The sequence below is a fragment of the Octopus sinensis genome, linkage group LG8 (assembly GCF_006345805.1).
Source record: "Octopus sinensis linkage group LG8, ASM634580v1, whole genome shotgun sequence".
In the NCBI taxonomy this organism is placed as follows: Eukaryota; Metazoa; Mollusca; class Cephalopoda; order Octopoda; family Octopodidae; genus Octopus; species Octopus sinensis.
Window position 1 is genome coordinate 55,584,403 of NC_043004.1, and position 21,813 is coordinate 55,606,215.

General features: G+C 39.2%; 1 protein-coding gene across 1 annotated transcript in view; it reads right to left on the bottom strand.

Moving 5' to 3' along the window:
- The window catches only part of LOC115215179 (reticulocalbin-2), an 88,980-nt gene that overhangs the window by 52,133 nt on the left and 15,034 nt on the right, over positions 1 to 21,813 (bottom strand). The window lies entirely within an intron of this gene.

Genomic DNA, 21,813 nt, shown 5'->3' on the forward strand with positions numbered 1-21,813 from the left:
ACAGCTGTTTCAGTTATTCCTGTGTAATACTATCTAATATATTTTGCTCAGTTCATGCATTATAGCCTATTTCACAGTATATGTAGTATTGTGCATGGATGGATATGTATTTTACGTGTGATATTAAGAATATAACGCAGTAAACGATACTTCTTATGGAACTGTAAACATTTTTAGCGTAGATTTGAGTCATCAAAAAAAAAAAATTATGGGTTACACTGGCGTCTCTCATAGTTGCTGATCCTAGCATATGGTCAGTGTATTTTTGTAAAAAAAAATGTTAACGGGTTTAATACCAAGCTTGCTTACCAATCACATGGTTCCGGGTTCAGTCCCACTGCGTGGCACCTTGGGCAAGTGTCTTCTACTATAGCCTCAGACCGACCAAAGCCTTGTGAGTAGATTTGGTAGACGGAAACTGAAAGAAGCCCGTCGTATATATGTATATATATATATATGTGTGCGTGTATGTTTGTGTGTCTGTGTTTGTCCCCTCTAGCATTGCTTGACAACCGATGCTGGTGTGTTTATGTCCCCGTTACATAGCGGTTCGGCAAAAGAGACCGATAGAATAAGTACTGGGCTTACAAAGAATAAGTCCCGGGGTCGAGTTGCTCGATTAAAGGCGGTGCTCCAGCATGGCCACAGTCAAATGACTGAAACAAGTAAAAGAGTAAAAGAGTATAAGTGCAGGAAAACCATTTCCTTGAAATATTCCCCTTGAAACATTTATAACATCATAGACTCATAGTTTTACTGTCAGTCGTGTGAGGATTGTTAGCTAGGTCTTTGTGAGCCCCTCAATGGCAACACCTAAAGTAGCAGGTATGTTTGCCAAGTGAAAAAAATACATACTTCAGCAACCATGAGTGAGGAATAGGGTTGAATGTTTTCCTATAATCAAGCCATACTCTCACAAGGTTTCTGTTGTGTTTTCTTACAACAGAAACCTTGTGGCCCACCATTGTACATCAAAGTTTGTTCGGCACTTTACCTACATCCCTTCTTTCCACCGATCTCCTTATTGATCACTATGCTGTTGGATTCGCAATGATCCTGGAGGATTTGGCTGAAACAGCTTGTATAGAGCTAGTACATAATATTTAGGCAATCAATGAACCAATAGTTTTGTGACAACTCGAAGGTTCAGTTCTTTGGTATATAATGCGTCTTTCCGGTTACAGCAAACCAATTTGGTATGCCATTCTAGTCTTCCATTGTTCTTTTGAATATACGTGTTCATAACTTTCTGTAAAAGGTTAGCTTCTTCAACTATTTGGTTTCTTCCACGTGTCTTCCAATTATGTACTTTGCCTGTAGCTATGGTCAGTAGGGTCGATTGTGTATATTTTACTGTTGGTGTTGGTACTCTTTTACTCTTTTACTTGTCTCAGTCATTTGACTGCGGCCATGCTGGAGCACCGCCTTTAATCGAGCAACTCGACCCCGGGACTTGTTCTTTTGTAAGCCCAGTACTTATTCTATCGGTCTCTTTTGCCGAACCGCTAAGTACAATATCCTTTCCTAAATCTCTCTTTCCGTTAGAGACCTTAGACCAGAAAGTGTATGTGTGTGTGTGTGTGCGTACAGGTATATGCTGCGCATGTAGGCATGAATATATATCTGTGCATATATATTTATGTACATGTGTTGGTTATGATGTTTGCATATAGGCAAGTGCGTATACATAACATATGTCTCTATATGTGGGTATGGTTTTATAGTTCAGCTGTGATTATGTATGTCTTTGTATTGGTGTTTGTATGTAAGCTGATGTACTCTTTTACTCTTTTACTTGTTTCAGTCATTTGACTGCGGCCAGCAGGAGCACCGCCTTTAGTCGAGCCAAATCGACCCGGGACTTATTCTTTGTAAGCCCAGTTACTTATTCTATCGGTCCCTTTGTGCCGAAACGCTAAGTGACGGGACAGTAAAAACACCACCAGTATCGGTTGTTCAAGCAATGCTAGGGGGACAAACACAGACACCAAACATACACACACCCACACACACACACCACCACACACCACACACACAAACACCCACACCACACATATATATATATATATATATATATATATATCTATATAGATATATATATATAGGAGATAAATAAAAATATATGCATACATACAAACATATATGTACGTACCTACATCTACATGTATATATACATGCATATATAAATAATATACGGGGAGTACAGGACATCACAATAAGACGTAGAAACGGAAAAAGCCAAAAAACAAAAAACAAGGAAAACCGGAAAAACGAAAAAACAAGAAAACGAAAAAAAAACAAATTACAGGACGAGCTACACAAGGACAAAACCCCCGTCATCAGCTGTCGCTAGGAGGAGTCAGGCATGTTTCGAAGGCATAACAGAACACTAATCCAATAGGCCTTCCTGCGAGAGAATTAAAATAAAATTTCAAGCAGCGGGGCCAAATGAGTACGAACACAAGACTGCAAAAATTAAAATACATGTACAAAAACAAAACAAGAGGACGAACGAAAAAAAGCCTTTTTTCTGGCATAGACAAACGAAAAACTGCAAAAAAATAAAAATACATGTACAAAAAGTACAATTAGTTACAAAACGAGAAAATAACAGGAATACTATACAGGAAATCAACACACAAGGGGACGAACGAAGAAGCCTTTTGCTGGCAAGGACGAACGAAAGTGTAGTAGCAGCGCGTGGAGGCAGTCTTTCAATAGTGGGAACCACGTGTAACCACTTTATAGGCAAGGAAGAGATATATATATACACACACATATATATATACATACATATATACGACAGGCTTCTTCAGTTTCCGTCTACCAAATCCACTCACAAGGCATTGGTCGGCCCGGGGCTATAGCAGAAGACACTTGCCCAAGATGCCACGCAGGGGACTGAATCCGGAACCATGTGGTTGGTTAGCAAGCTACTTACCACGCTGCCACTCCTTGAAGATAGACGAGTATTTTTACCTTCCCTATTCATTCAGAGAGTTAATATTCAATGCAACTAAACAGAAAGAGCTGTATTTTTTCCTGTGAATGTATATTTGTATCTATTCAGTTACTTTAGATGCATTTACGTTTTATGAACTTTTGTTTCTTCTCCCAACCACTACTGCACGACCTATTTATTCGAAGTTTTCACTTTGTTGCTTTTTGCTTTTGTTTGAAACAAAAGCATTGTCTACCTTCCCTCTCCATTTCAAAACTTCCCATCCTTTTGTCGTCTCGCACATTGACGTTTGTCCTTGAAATACTATCACTTTCTCTGGCCATTAATCTCTCGTCTTCCATTTTACCCACCTTTTACATCAACTTCAATTTCTTCTTCGTTTTATTTGCCTCCAATATGAGCGACAACACCGCTGTTTTCTCCGACGAAGAACAAAGCCTGAAAACGGTGGTTGCCACTTCCTCTGCAGAGCTGCCGTCTTGAAGAGCCTATCGGCTATCTTTATATATAAAAGTGAAGTTGTGTGCTGTCTGTTTCCTACGATTTAGATTCCTAACTACGCCCACATTTTGCGGTGCAGTTTAACCAAAACCGGGTATCTTATAGTCGTGATTCATATCGAGCCTTCTGGGTATTAGCGCGCGTCTACGATGAGTCTACGATTTAAAAAAAAATTACCATTTTTTTTCATTTTAATGCATTTTTTTCGCTATTATATAAGGGAAGTAACTCTCTAAAAATGGTACGATGAGTCAACGATTAAAAAAAATTACCATAATTTTTTTTCCATTTTTAATGCATTTTTTTGCTATTTTTTGGCTATAACTCTAAAAATGCTTATATAGTTATTTCCCTTACAAACCGGAGCAACGCCGGGCGATACTGCTAGTATATTATATGTCTCAGCGGGTCAGTGAAAAACTGAATTGCTCATGCAATTTTTCACTTACCTTTTTGTAGTTTATAGGCATGGAGCTATTTCCTTGAAGCTATGTTCCTATTTTGTGATTTACGGAACTACTTTTTTAAAATTAAATCTATAGAAATCTTAAGGTTTTTTTTTGGTTTTTGCTTTCTACATCATCAATTTCCTTTCCGGTTCTTCCCATTTCATGAGAATATTTTATTTCATACCTGATTTCTAAGAATGTTCTTTTTAGTTATTATCTTTCTACTCATTTTAATGATTTATCCAATTATGTGATGTCAGACTGTTGTTCATTGTATCTTCAGGATTTTCCTGCCCTAGTGAAAGGTGGCTATTTTTTCTTGAATAATCTTAATGCATAGCAGGAGTGGCTGTGTGGTAAATAGCTTGCTAACCAACCACATGGTTCCGGGTTCAGTCCCACTGCGTGGCATCTTGGGCAAGTGTGTTCTGCTATAGCCCCGGGCCGACCAATGCCTTGTGAGCGGATTTGGTAGACGGAAACTGAAAGAAGCCTGTCGTATATATGTATATATATATGTATGTGTGTGTTTATGTGTCTGTGTTTGTCCCCCTAGCATTGCTTGACAACCGATGCTGGTGTGTTTATGTCCCCGCCACTTAGCGGTTCGGCAAAATAGACCGATAGAATGAGTACTGGGCTTACAAAGAATAAGTCCCGGGGTCGATTTGCTCGACTAAAGGCGGTGCTCCAGCATGGCCGCAGTCAAATGACTGAAACAAGTAAATGAGTAAAAAGAGCAAAGAGAGAGTATAGCAGACATTCCCATATGCCTAATTAATTCTTTATTTAGTATAGAACCAATTAAACTATAAACTGTGAAATACAAACGCATCTGTATTTTACACACACACACACACACACACACACACAACGCACACACACAAACACACACAAACACACACAACGCACGCACACACACGCACACACATAATACATATAAATCTAATTATTATACTTTGAACGACAGATATATAGTTGAACAGTTGAAAATCTGAAAATTGCACCGTTAGTTTCGTGAAATCTTCTTCACAGAAATATACCAGAAGCAGATGAAAACGTCCTGCAGCGGTGGTGGCATTGCTAAAAAATACATGTTTCAGCCTCTTTGAGCGTCATCATTTACATGTATCCATTAATAAATCGCATGTTAACGCAAATTTTGTTTCTGATGATATAGATAATGTGTCGCAATTAGCCTGTAGGCTGAGGAGAAATTCGTTGTAAGCGACGTAAGACAGTATTGGTTCAAACCGGCCAACAGGTTTAGGGTCTGATGATACGCTGTAAAGCTAAGAGAGGTTATATATATATATATATATATATATATATATATATTATATATATGATATATATATATATATATAGATATATATATATATATATATATATATATATATATATACATATATATATATATATATGTTTTGTTTGGCATCTTTTCTGTCTCGGGAGACAATGGAGTTGCGATTTTTTTTTTTTTTTTCTTTTTCTAGGTCTAGTCCGGCTGTTATATTTATTTCTGTTACATTTCTTGCTGTGGCTGTGTAGTCTATCCTGGACAAACACTCCTCTGGCAGGTACTGCAAATGTAGCGAAGACTGTTCCTGGCTGATTGTAGTGCCATGGTCTCTTGTTTATGTCTCTTCCTTTCTTTCCATTTCTCCTCTCTCTCTCTGTCAATCCTCTGTATACCCTCTTTTACTGTACGTCGCCATTCTCCACGGTTGCCGGCGACTGCTTCCCAACCGCTAATGTTGATGTTTGCAGGCCTTCATATCCCTTTTGCAAACATCCTTGTAACGCAAGATCGGTCTACCCACAGACCTAGTACCCCTAGCAAGCTCTCCGTAGAGTATGTCCTTGGGGATTCTGCCATCGTTCATACGGCTAACATGCCCAAGCCATCTCATACGTCTTTGTGTGAGGAGTGCAAACCATGCTTGGTATTCCTGCTTGCCTGAGGACATCTTTGTTGGGGGATATGATTCTGCCATTGATGTGGAGGATTTTTCGGAGGCAGCGCAGGTGAAAGATGTTTAGGCGACGCTCTTGGCGTGTGTATAGCGTCCAGGTCTCGCTTCCATACAGTAGAGTGCTGAGTACACATGCCTGGTAGATCTTCATTTTTGTGGTCTTGGTCAGCTTATTGTTGTCCCAAGCCCGTTTGGAGAGTTGGGCCATCGCAGCAGCTGCCTGCCAATGCGTATATGAGCTCAGCGTCAAGGGATAGGTTGTAGGTGACGGTTAGAGAGCCCAGATAGGTAAACTTCTCCACCTCTTGTAATCTGTGGTCTCCAATATGTATGTTTGGGATGTCCGATGTAGCCTGGCCCATGATGTTGGTCTTCTAAGGCTGATAGCTAAGCCAAAGTCGTTACATGCTTTGCTCAAAACAGTTAATGAGCCTTTGGAGGGCTTCTTCTGTGTGTGTTACCAGAGCGGCATCATCAGCACAATAACATCTCCTTGATCAGGACGTTTCTGATTTTGGTTTGGCACGCCGCAGGCGCGAGAGATTGAACAGTTTCCCGTCACTTCTACTGTGCAGAAACCTCCATCATCTGATGTCTGAAAGGCATGTGACAGCAAGAGTGAGAAGAAGATGCCAAACAATGTAGGAGCGAGGACACAGCCTTGCTTTACCCCGTTTTTTTATTTGGAAGGCGGCTGATGTTGAACCGTTGTGCTGTATGTGCCTTGCATGTCATCATGGAAAGACTTGATGATCCTCAGCAGCTTTGGTGGACATCCGATTTTTGGAGCAGGAGGAAGAGGCCTGTTCTGCTTACCGAGTCAAAAGCTTTTGTTAGATCAATGAAGGCATTATATAATGGCATTTTCTGCTCTCTGGACTTCTCCTGAAGTTGGCGTATGGAGAATATCATATCGTAGTGATATATATATATATATATATATATATATATATATATATCTATATATATATATATATATATATATATATATGTATATATATATGTACTACCCTAAGTATCCGGCGTTGCTCGGAAGTTCAAAGAATGTTAAAGGAAATAAATATATTTATTCAGAGAAAAATATATTTCAGAAAAAGTATGACGTGAGTGTGATGACGTAATTATAAACAGGTTATTAAAATAAACCCTAAAATCAGTAACAGTTTTTATTTTGTAGAACTTTTAAACATAGAATGTTTTCAGTGTATCTTTTAATTGGGGTACAAATAAAAAGAGTATTGGGACTTTCAACTCGCGATCATCCTACATATGATTGCCCATGAGAGAAACAAGGACCAACAACCTTGAGAGATTGTCCTGCAGATTTGTTTGTTGACATGGCAAAACTTAGTTGACATGGCAAAACTTAGACTGGAGCCGTTTAAATTCAAAGGGGAGGTCAGATGGAATTAACAGGATCCGTGGAATGAAGACATTATCACCCTTATACACCCCAGTGATAATTACTGCCTCTAGGACATGAGGTTGTATCGCTTTCACCACCAGTCTGGTGCCACTGCACAGGCGAGATGGATCCAAATTTCTGAGCAGCATGACTGGGGCCCCCTTTTTTAAGTGTGAAGTTGTGAGGTGACATCCCAGATGGCAGTAGAGAGTTCAGAAACTTCAGCTTGGTCCTGATCAATGAGTGTTGATGGATTTGAAAGACTGTTCTTGTCCTGGCAACAGCTGCGAGAGGTCCCAATTGATTCTGTCAACAGCATCACTACGTGGAGCTAAGATGGCTCGCTCACATAGCCATTGACTGTGTGTGTGGGCGTGCTTCGGGTGTGTGCGTGCGTATGTATACATACATACCCACACACACGCATGCATCCCTACCCACATACATACACGCACACCTACTCACACACCCCCTCAAACACACACATACACACACACACACACATACCCGCACACACACACACACGTACATACATACACACACATACCTACTTCAGACATACACACACACAGACATACACCCATACACTCACACTCACACTCATACACACACATACACACGCACACGCACACATACACACACACACACACCTACATACATACATTACACTTGTACACACACACACTTACATTCATACACACACACAACACCTACACAGCCATACCTTCACTCATACATACACACATACCTACACACACACACACAAACACTACACAGACACACCCCATACATACATACACCTATACACACACGCCTACACACATACATACAACACATACATAAACACACACACATACACATACACATACATACGCACACACACATATACTTACACACATCACCAGCACACACACACCATACATACATACATACACCCACACACATACACACACACATACTACATACTCCTATACGCACATACATACACACAGCATACACCACATACACACTCACACATACATACACACACACATACTACACCACACACTCGCCTGCACGCGCCACCACACATGCATGACAAACCACCCATACACTCACCCTCACATACACACACACACCAACATAACACGCACACGCACACATACACGCACACACAACCTACACTCCCACACACATACACACGCACCTACATACACACACACACACGCAGACACACGCACACACACGCATACATACATATATACACACGTACACACACACCTACATACACATGCATACACACACACACAAAAAACACACACGGACACACCAATACATACATACATACATACATACACCTATATACACACGCCCACACACCTACATACACATACATGCATACACACACACACACGGACACACCCATACATACTTGCATACATACACCTATAACACACGCCTACAACACCTACATACACACACATGCATACACACACACATGTACGCACATACATATATACCTACACCACATGCACACACACACACACACATACGCACATGCATACGCATACATGCATACACAAACACAGCACGTACAATACATACACACACACACACTACATTAACCCATACACATACATGCATCCTACACACACAGACATACACACTCACACATACATACACACCACACTCACTCACACACTGCATGTACGCGCACACAACATGCAATACACACACTTCCACACAACACACGTACATACATACACATTCATACACATACACACACACACACACACGGACATACATCTATATACACACATATACACACACATACTTACATACATTCATCGGACACACTGACACCCAGACTTACACACAGACACACTCACACATCCACACACATACATACTTACACACACACTCGCAGGCGCGCGCACATACACGCTTGTGCACGTTCGCGCACGCATACACGCATGCATGCACCACGCTCTTGGTTGACCGACTAGATCTCCTGTACGTATCTGGGGCCGGCGCGTGTCTTTGGGTTCTCCCACGCCTGTCGCCGCGGGACCACTCTTCCATCTCTCCCCCCTCCGCTGCAGTTTTTTTCCTTAACCCCCCCTCTTTGTACACACACGCACACACATACACACACCCACTCACACACACGCATTTGCATATATATATACATTACACTTACACACACTTCAAATTTACTTGCCATACAACAACTACGCACACTGGACACACTACCACCAACAACACACACACTGGCACGTTACATACGGACCACCCTTTCCCTCCTTCCTTTCTCCCCCTTCCTCCCTTTTTTACCACTGACCACTCATTCGAGACTTGCTATGTCATCCGTTCGCCCTGCACGCCACTAACATATACATATTTTTTGTTTTTTTTATCTCGCCTCACACACACATACACATACGCACACGCACACACTCACAACGTACATACACACGCACACAACACATACCTCCCTGTTTCTGATCTGCCTTTCTGACTTGCTAGGGTACCCCCACACACTCCTTTAATTTACTACTGCCTGCTACTAGCCACTGTCCACCATACACACACATACACACACACGTACACACTCACACAAACACCCCTCGTTTTCTCGCACACCTTTTTACCATTCCCTCTTGATTCAGCTCTCCTGTTTTTAAAAAACATTTTCCTCCTTTTTTACCACTTCGTCTTTTCAGTATGTGACCTCGTGAAGACTACTTGTAAATTTTTTTCCCTCTGTCCTCCCGTCTCGGGATCTTCTTTCTCCTATGTTCCGACGAAGAGCTCCGCTCGAAACGTCATACCCTCCTTCTTCCATTTTCTGAGCGCCTAATAATAATAATACTGTAATTGTTCCACGTGTTGTTGTTTTTTCTGTTTTCCCGTTTGGATTAACCTTATAATATATATATATATATATATATATATATATATATATATATATATTATATATATATAATACATACTTGGAAATGGATGCGTGGCTTTCGATCATATAATAATATAAATAATATATATATACGCATATATACATACATATATGCACATACCTACATATATATGTATATATATATATGCATATATGAGTACAAAACGTCAAAAAAGAACGTGAACAAAATGAGAAACGAGAACATTAAAAAAAACATGGAAAACGAAAGGAACAAATAGAGAAACTAGACAGGCAACATAAAGAACATTCCCTCGATCAGTTGTTCCCTGTTTTATCTTCGAAACGCGGAGTAGATAAAACAGGGGACAACTGCTGAAGGGAATGTCCTTTAAGTTGCCTGTCTCGTTTCTCATTTTGTTCAGGTCTTTTTTGACGTCCTGTACCAATATATGCATGTATTGCATGTATATATACATATATATGTAGGTATATACATATATATTGCATATATAGTGTATTATATATATATATATATATATATATATATTATATATATATATATATATATATATATATATATATATATATATATATATATATATACACATAGTACACAGTAATGACAAAAATAGACACCCCATAAAACATTTTTATTCTAAGTTGTAAAGGTTCATATTTTTCATTAACTTCAGGTTCTATAAATGTGGCTGTTTAATCATGTCATGTACAAAAGAAGTTTTGGAACTGCTTGAATTTCAAAGAGGTTGTATTGTAGCTCATTCTGAAGGTAGATATAGCGTAAAATCGCAGAAAATCTTGAGATCACATCTTCTACTGTTAATAGAGTGACTGTATAATTCACCAGATAGGAGAAGGAGTCCACATCATCTCCCCCAGATCAAGCAGGGCCCTCTTTGCTAAGAAAAGTGTGGAGGAAAATCCTCGTTGCAAGGCCTCTGACATAGCAGAACAATTTGATGTCAGTCTCAGAACAGCTGTCAGGTATCTCCACAATCTTGGTTACTATGGCAGAGCTGCAAGATGAAAGCCACTTCTTCGATCAGCCAACATCAAGCGGAGAAAAGATTGAGCCAGTGGAGAGAGCATTTTGGGACACTGTCATATTCTCTGATGAGTCCAGATCTGCTGTGTTTCCTGACAGTGGTTGAGTGTGGGTCTGGAGACGCAGTGATCAAGAATTTGATATGAAAAGATTGCTGCCAACAATGAAGCACTGCAGCTATTCTGTGATGGTCTGGGGGGCAATTTGGAGCAATGGTTGATCAATCTGGTGGTGTGTGAGGGGAACATAAACTCAGACAAATATATGTCCATATTGCAGAAAGGACTCCTTCCAATCTTCTCCGGTGGTGAAATGATTAAAGAAAACTATTTATGGAAGATGGGCTCCTTGTCACACGTCTAAAATGATCCAAGACTTGTTGGATGAGAATGGCATTAAAAAGCTTCCATGGCCAAACCAGTTACCAGATATAAACTCTATTGAACACTTCTGGGACATAATGGACAAGACACTTCATTAAAAGAACAAGAAAGTATCTGCAAAGCCAGATCTTTTGAGATTACTGCATGAAACTTGGCAAGAAAATATTTACATTATAACAATTAATAAGTAATTTGAATGTGTAATTTCAGATTTAAAGAAATTTTAATGATTATAAGACTGTCTATTTACTTCTGTCATATTTGTATACATATAGATTAAGGTACAAGTGAGGATATATAAACCTCAGAGGGATAGAAATATCGAAGATTAGACTGTTTGAATACCTTATAATGTAGACACAAGGTCTTGTCAATGTATTAATACATTTTTATTAATCGTATCTCCATCTTCTTCCTTGGTTTTTACACACACACACACACACACACACACACACACACACACACCACACCTCATATGTAAAGCCTTCTGTGTTTGTCTCGTTTAAAAAATCTGTGGAACAAAACAAGGACACAAACAAGAGTATACAGTAATTAATTTCGTTCTGTCGAAAGAACAGAATTGATTTTCCTTTAATATTTCGGGTAAAATCAAAGCCGGTGAGCTGGCAGACTCATTAGCACACTGGGCAACATGCTTAGCCGCATTTCGTCTGTCTTTATGCTCTGAGTTCAAATTTCGCCGACCTCATCTTCGCTTTACATCCTTGTGGGGAACGATAAAATAAATACCAGTTGAGTACTGTAGTCGATATAAACAATTAATCTCCCGATCCTCCTGAAATTGCTAGTCTATGACTAAAGTTTCAAACTAATATTTCAAGCAAAGGCTCTCGATCAAAGAATCCCTAAAAATCAAGGATGTTTCTTAGCAGAAATGCTGTTGTAGCCAAGAGAGACAATCTGAAATTGTATTCTGCGCACGAGTATATTACGGGGTGTGAGTTTCTCTGTATGTACGTATGTGTGCATACTTCATATAATCTTTTGTGATAGCTCTAATTAATCGTTAATTACGGAAAATATTTCGACTAGACAAATGAAAATGTACTGTAAAGTGCACGTGTCCCTATTTTGTATCCCTACAGACACAAACACATGCATTTTTTGTTTCAGGTTATGTATGATTCTTTTTCTATTTTAATTTCCCACAGCCTTTTTTTATAGCTTCAATTAATACTTAATTAGAAACAAGGCATTCACAGTGGTTTAGACGAATTAAGACTGCCCTGACAAGTACATGTGTGACTATATTCCATAAATGTGTGTATGAGCGTGTATAATATATATATATATATATATATATATATATATATATATATGTAAAACTGAATTGCGTTTTTACCGCTTGGTTCGCTTTCAATGCCACTACATCCCGTCCGATTCGATCCAAAATTTACAGGGACATGTAGAATGAGGTGACGATGCACGTGGGCTACCTTAGAAATCCCTATCTTAAAAGCTGTGGTTTCTAGGGGCCATCTTCCTACCTCACCCTATTTCCTCCAGTACTCTGTCACTCCTCTTCATTTATAACTTTCAGAATGCCACTACGGTTATTTAAAGTATCTGTCACTATCGCTAGTTCCTTTCTTTTTCACTGACTCTGTTTCCTACCTTCCTATCACTTCGGCGGCGTTCTTTGAAGTATATGTCTGTCACCAACAATCAACACACGAGCATGAGAACAAATATTATGAATCAGATATTCTTGCGTTCATTTATATGTGTGTGTGTGTGTGTGTGTGTTCTATATATATATGTATATATAATGTATGTGTGTGTGTGTGTTCTATATATAAATATGTATATATAATGTATGTGTGTGTGTGTGTGTGTGTTCTATATATAAATATGTATATATAATGTATGTGTGTGTGTGTGTTCTATATATAAATATGTATATATAATGTATATATACAAAGTGTATATATCTGTATTTATGTATATTAAACTTTTTCATACTTTTTCATAGTTATATATATTTTTAAAAAAAATTATAAATATAATTTCATAATTTTTATTTTCAATTTAAATAATTTAAAGTTTTCAATTTTATATTTTACGAGCAGTATCGCCCGGCGTTGCTCGGGTTTGTAAGGAAATAACTATATAAGCATTTAGTTGAGTTTAGTGTTTATAGCAAAAAATAGCAAAAAATGCATTAAAGATGGAATAAAAAATGATAGTAATTTCTTTTTAAATCGTTGACTCATCGTAGACATTTTTACAGAGTTACTTCCCTTATATAATAGCAAAAATGCATTAAAATGGAATAAAAAAATGATGGTAATTTTTTTTTTAATCGTTGACTCATCGTAGACATTTTTAGAGAGTTACTTCCCTTATATAATAGCGAAAAATGCATTAAAATGGAATAAAAAATGATGGTAAATTTTTTTTAAATCGTAGACTCATCGTAGACGCGCGCTAATACCCAGAAGGGCTCGATATGAATCACGACTATAAGATACCCGGTTTTGGTTACACTGCACCGCAAAATGTGGGAGTAGTTAGGAATCTAAATCGTAGGAGACAGACACACAACCTTACTTTATATATAAAGATTTTGCAACAACTAAAACATTCGGTTGTGCAAATTGTTTGCACAGGAAACCTGCCCTGTGTGGCGGTTTTTTGCCGTTTTTGTGGATCTGGTTCAGCTTTTTTTAGCGATTTCTGTTTTGGCGACTTCAAGCCATGAAGTCGTTGTTCTAAAAGAACGCTGGTCTCCTTCACAACGCATTACGACGTTGATTTCCTTACACTCCCTTCCCCACAGCTTCACGAGGGAGGGAAGAAGGGGGAGAAGCAACACAGGTGCAGGCGTGAGCGTGGACGCCAACTCCGCCGCCATCGACACACGAAAAAAATATGCATTAAAATGGAATAAAAAATGATGTTAAATATTTTTAAAATCGTACACTCATCGTAGATGCGCGCTAATACCCAGACGGGCTCGATATGAATCACGACTATAAGATACCCGAATTTGGTTAAACTGCACCGCAAAATTGGGAGTAGTTACGAATCTAAATCGAAGGGGACAGACACTCACACAACTACAGTTTTATATATATAGATATATTTTCTATGTTATATTTTCTTTTTTTATGTTTTTGTTTTTGGTTTTTCACTGTTTCATTTGCCTATTAGTGGTTTTATCTCTTTTAATTTATACAGATATATATCTCATTTGTATACATTTGTATATATAATGCGTGCACCCACACCACACACACACACACACCACACACACACATATATATATATATAACACATATATATATGTGTGCATTACGTAGTCGGTCGATTCACCTGAAAATATGCACACCTATGTTAAAGGTGCTGACAAGTTTGCATCACAACTATTTTGTTCCTCAAATGAAAGGCGTCACCTCTAGGACAAAATTCCTCATCTTATAAAATGTGGCCCCAGTACACCCGAATGAAATCGGTTATATTAACAAAATGTGAAAAGGGGTCTAAATGGGGCTGGAAGGGGATTAAAATTTCAAAGAGCGGGTGTTTAGGAATTCTCTGTTGCATCAAGCTAAAAAATTTGCGCCAGCCTTTTAATCGTCAATGTGTTGCCGTCCATGATAAAGAAGTTTTGAATGCTTGCCATGGTGAGTCTACTGTCGTGAGAAAGAATCACTTCAAAATTGGTGTTTACGAATTTTCTTTTACATCAAGTTCAAAATTTACGCCAGCCGTTAAACTGTCACTACGTTGCTGTCCGTCGTTACACAATGCCAGCCATGGTGACTCTACTATCCTCAGATTCTATCCCTTCAAACTTGGTTTCCAATATTTTATTATTTTTATTCAGCTCGCAAGTTCGTCTGTCCCTTTTGAATGTTAGCGTTTTGCTGTCTGCCTTGAAGCAGACCTTTCCATTGCCACTGCCTCATATTTCTGATTCATCTTTCTAAATATTTTATTTCTCAACTTACTCAAGATCTTCTGTTGTTTATAAATGGGAGGAGAGAGATAGATAAAGATAGAGAGTAAGAGAAAGCGAGGGAGAAGTCAGAGAGAAAAGAAAAGTAAGAGAGTGGGAAAGTGAGAGAGAAAGGAGAGAGAAACAAATACGGAGAATCATCATCATCATCGTTTAACGTCCGTTTTCCGTGCTAGCACGGGTTGGGCAGTGTGACCGGGTCTCGGAAGCCAGGAGGCTGCACCAGGCTCCAGTCTGATCTGGCAGTGTTTCTACAGTGGATGACCTTCCTAACGCCAACCACACTGTGAGTGTAGTGAGTGCTTTTTTCGTGCCGACGGCACTGGTGCCAGGGGGGCTCGCAGTGGCAACGATCGGTTGTGCTTTTTTACGTGCCACCAGCACAGAAGCAAGTCAAGGCGGTGCTGCAATCGGCCACGTTCGGATGGTGCTTTTTACGTGCTGAAAGGAAGCAACAGAAAGTAACACCCACGCTCTTACCCGCGCGTAGAGCGGGTCACCTTCAGCTAGTATATATATATATATATATATATATATCTTCTATATATAAAACTGAATTGCGTTTTTACCGCTTGGTTCGCTTTCAATGCCACTACATCCCGTCCGATTCGCTCCAAAATTTACAGGGACATGTAGAATGAGGTGACGATGCGCGTGGGCTACCTTACAAATCCCTATCTTAAAAGGTGTGGTTGCTAGGGGCCATCTTCCTACCTCACCCTATTTCCTCCAGTACTCTGTCACTCCTCTTCATTTGACAATGCAACTACCGTTATTCAATGTAAAGTCTTCCTCAAATCGCTCTGTCGCTCTTTACTCTCTTCCAAGAACATTTTCACTCACTCTTATTTCTTACCTTCCTATACATTTTACTCATGTATCTCTCAGCGTTCATGGACAGTAACAAATATTACATCGCCATCCCCATCCCCATCGCATTCTATTGTCTACCTGTCAACACACACACACACACACACACACACACACACACACACATATATATATACATATATCTAATATATTTTTATTTTTATGTTTTTGTTTTTGGTTTTTTACTGTTTCATTTCCCTATTAGTGGTTTTATCTCTAATTTAATTTCTACAGCGTGCACACACACACACACACACACACACACACACACACACCTATATGTGGCCCCAGTAGACCCGAATGAAATCGGGTTCTCTTCATCAAAATGTGAAAAGGGGTCTACAATTATCATCGCCACAACTTATGTATGTCTTCCTCACTCACTCACTCTTTTTCCTAATAATAATTATCATCGCCACCACCAACACCACCAACACACAATCTGGGCAATCTTTCTCTTATAACAAATCATGTTTACATTGCAACGACGTCTGCCACCTCCGCCGTCTCTATTTATTCTGCAAATGACCAGAACTCGGGAAACTTAGTTTAGTGTTCTATGGTCTATGACCAGAACTCGGGAAACTTGGTTGTGTGTTCTATGGTCTATGACCAGAACTCGGGAAACTTGCTTGACTGTTCTATGGTCTATGACCAGAAATCGGGAAACTTGGTTGAGTGTTCTATGGTCTATGACCAGAACTTGGGAAACTTGGTTGTGTCCTCATCTTATAAAATGTGGCCCCAGTAGACCCAAAAGGTGAAAAGGGGTATAAATGGGGCTGGAAGGGGATTAAAATTTAAAGGAGCGGGTGTTTAGCAATTCTCTGTTACATCAAGCTAAAAAATTTGCGCCAGCCTTTTAATCGTCAATGTGTTGCCGTCCATGATGAAGAAGTTTTGAATGCTTGCCATCGTGAGTCTACTGTCGTGAGAAAGAATCAAGTCAAAACTTGGTTTTTAGGGATTTTCTTTTACATCAAGTTCAAACTTTTACGCCAGCCGTTGAACTGTCAATACGTTGCTGTCCGTCGTTAAGAAATGCCAGCCATGGTGACTCTACTATCCTCAAATTCTATCCCTTCAAACTTTGGTTCCAATATTTTATTATTTTTATTCAGCTCGCAAGTTCGTCTGTCCCTTTTAAATGTTAGTGTTTTGCTGTCTGTCTTGAAGCAGACCTTTCCTTTGTAACTGCCTGATATTTATGATTGATCTTTCTAAATATTTTATTTCTCAACTTACTCAAGATCTTTTGTTGTTTATAAATGGGAGAGAGATACATAAAGATAGAGAGTAAGAGAAAGCGAGGGAGAGTCCGAGAGAAAGGAAGAGTAAGAGAGTGAAAGTGAGAGAGAAAGGAGAAAGAAACAAAGAGGGAGAATCATCATCATCATCGTTTAACGTCCGTTTTCCGTGCTAGCACGGGTTGGACAGTTTGACAGGGGTCTGGGAAGCCAGGAGGCTGCACCAGGCTCCAGTCTGATCTGGCAGTGTTTCGACAGGTGGATGCCCTTCCTAACGCCAACCACTCTGTGAGCGTAGTGGGTGCTTTTTTCGTGCCGCCTGCACAGGTGCCACCAGCACAGTAGCCAGTCAAGGCGGCGCTGCAATCGGCCACGTTCGGATGGTGCTTTTTACGTGCTGAAAGGAAGCAACAGAAAGTAACAACCACACTCTTACCCGCGCGTAGAGCGGGTCACCTTCAGCTAGTATATATATATATATACATATATATATATATATATATATATATATATATATATATATATATATATATATATATATATATATATATATATATATTTATATATATATATATATATATGTATATATATATATATATATAAACACACATACATATATTATATGCATACACACGCACGCACACGCTCACAACACGCTCACACACACGCATATACACGCACACACATTCAAATATGAATTAGAAGCAGCGCTAGTGTTGTAAACATTATAAATCACGCAAACTCAATGTATGTGCTTTGCTTGTTTTGGGGAGAGTTGTCTCGCTTGTCCATAACTTTGAAGGAGTCGTCCTTACCGCACCACATGCAGCCTACCGACAAACAAGTAAAGTACAAACATCTAGTATATGTCGTCGGTAATATCTGCGTGTGTGTGTTATATATATATATTATATATATATATATATTATATAATATATATATATATATATATACGTTAATCCAAACAATAAAGCACAAAAAAAAACACAACAACGCGAGGACGTGGAACAAATATAGTATTATTGGACGCTCAGGAAAGAAGGAAAGAATGAGGGTTTAACGTTTCGAGCGGAGCTCTTCGTCGAAAACATAGGAGAAATAAAGATCCAGAGAAGGGAAGACAGAGGAAAAAAATCGCCAACGGTATACATGAGGTCACATATATATATATATATATATATATATATATATATATATATATATATATACATATATATTAAAATTTCTAAGTCTCTCTAAAGGAGTCAGCGGTACTGGAGATTAATAGTCATCGCCAAGCTAATATGGCAGTCCATAAATATAGGACGAATACTGATGTTGATTAGCTCCAAGAGGCCATCGCCTCTAGCTAGCTATGTGACACACGAACCTGTGTCCATTATAACCTTCGAACAGGGGAGGTCAGCCGCTTCCCCTTGCGGGTCAGGCATCTGCAGACTAGTTTCAGGGTATTTATATTACTCTTTTACTCTTTTACTTGTTTCAGTCATTTGACTGCGGCCATGCTGGAGCACTGCCTTTAATCGAGTAACTCGACCCCGGTACTTATTCTTCTGTAAGCCCAGTACTTATTCTATCGGTCTCTTTTGCCGAACCGCTAAGTAACGGGGACATAAACACACCAGCATCGGTTGTCAAGCAATGCTAGGGGGACAAACACAGACACACAAACACACACACGCATATATATATATACATATATACGACGAGCTTCTTTCAGTTTCCGTCTACCAAATACCAAATCCACTCACAAGGCTTTGGTCGGCCCGAGGCTATAGTAGAAGACACTTGCCCAAGGTGCCACGCAGTGGGACTGAACCCGGAACCATGTGGTTAGTAAACAAGCTACTTACCACACAGCCACTCCTTGTGTGTGTGTGTGTGTGTGTGTGTGTGTGTGTGTGTGTATACGCATGATTGGATGCATTCGATGCACGACAATTAAACCATTTATGTTTCAGCTTCGTGATTAGTTGCGTTAAATTCCTACCATTACATGTTAACACAGGTCCTCTGTATTCGACGGTGGGCTATGACGCACTCAGATATATAGGTGTGTTCGTGCGAATACATATATGCAAAATAGTTCATAGATATGATTATTTACACACACATGTGTGCGCGTATACGTGTGTGTGTGCGCTCACATTGTATAATTGTCTGTATGTATGTATGTATGTATGTATGTATGTATATATGTATGTATGTATGTATGTATGCGTAATTATTTTGATTAATCGGATTATTTCTTTAATCCTTTTGTCGTTACTCAAGCGTAGTCAACAGTGAATTTGAAATCTCTCTTTGTCTGTCTGCCTGCCTTCTGATCTGTCTGTCTGTCTCTTCCTCTTTCTCTCTCTCTCTCTCTCTCTCTCACACACACACACACACACGCTCACATATACACACTCAGTGACACTAATTAGAATCAGTTAATAGCAAGTAGCATAAAAAGATGTCATGTGTGCGCGCGCGTACGTGTATACACACATCCCGTAAATCCTCGAGTATAGTCCGCCCTTGAGTATCATACGCAGGGGATTTTTAGGGGGCTGTACCTCTGAAAAACCTAAACCTTGTGTATAATACGCACCCTTTCTCTAACTTGAGTCAAGGAGGTCTATATAACGTCCTTGGTTTGTAAAACTGTACACGGTAACGTCCTTTATTATTATTGTATATATAACATAATGCAAACGTGTCGCTTTTCTGTGCATTTTGTTTGCAGAAAATAAAGAAATATCCGGAATAATGTTTAATAAATGTTGCTTATTGCAAGTTATGGATGATTCTTTTATGACTTCATTGCTTTCAGGCTTAGCTTAAGGTATTTTCGCGCCCGACATCATAAAATGCGTCTGAATAAACATTGCCGGACAGCAAATAGAGACTGGGACATTTCTTAGAAAATAATTTTTATTTTTAACCTCGTGTATAATACGCACTAGGGATTTTGTCCTTTATATTTTATACTCGAGGATTTACGGTATATAGGAATGCAAACACGCACATATTAATTTTTCCAGGGCAAGGCACCTTATTTCTATTAAAAAGGCGATGCCTTTTGTACACATCTCCACTCATTTTACTACATCTCATCCTTTAAAATGATGTATTGCGCAGTTTGTTTAATTTTAAGCATAACGTTGTGAAAACCATATGATTTAAAGTTTCGGGTGGTTTTGGTAAATATAACGGTTCATTATATATACACAGATACATACAGTTGTGTGTGTGAATGAGAGGGAGAAGGAGAGAGAGAGAGCGGCAACATATACATATTTTATACACAAACATATATGTATATATAAAGTTAATCCAAACAAGAAAACACAAAAAATACACAACAACGCGAGGACGTGGAACAAATAAAGTATTATTGGACGCTCAGGAAAGAAGGGAAGAAGGAGGGTTTAACGTTTCGAGCGGAGCTCTTCGTCGGAAACATAGGAGAAGGAAAGATCCCGAGAAGGGAAGACAGAGGAAAAAAATCGCCAACGGTACAAACGAGGTCACATTGGTGTAAAGATATATATGCTCATTCATGCACATATATATAGTGAAGGCGCGTGGCTTTGTGGTTAGGCTGATGCACTCACGATTGCTAGATCGTGAGTTCGATTTCCAAACCGGATTCCAGTCCTTCTTTCGATCAAGGAGGTACGTTGGCCTGCTCGTCTATGCAACAGGGTGTCTTCATTCAAAGGGTAAAACAATGCAAAGCGCATTATGACCAATGATGCTACACAGAGGTCATCAACGCCATTACCTAGTTCCTGGGAGCCTTTAGTGAAATCTACTCCGTTAGAAACATTTATGGCTAGGTATCTGGTTTGAAAATTAATCGATATATCGATCTCCTTCAGCTGTTGAGTGAATCAGGGAGCTTCAACATGGTCACTGAACCTTCTAAAAATCCACCAAATAACATTTTTAGGGCCTCCGTCGGTCAGCTATGACCCTGCATCTTCACATCTATGTATAGGCCTGGACAAGATATTTTGAAAACAATAAGTTGTTCACACATGCAAGGTGTCCTCTTTACATGCTACCATCGATGTTTATTCAAAGGAAAAGCT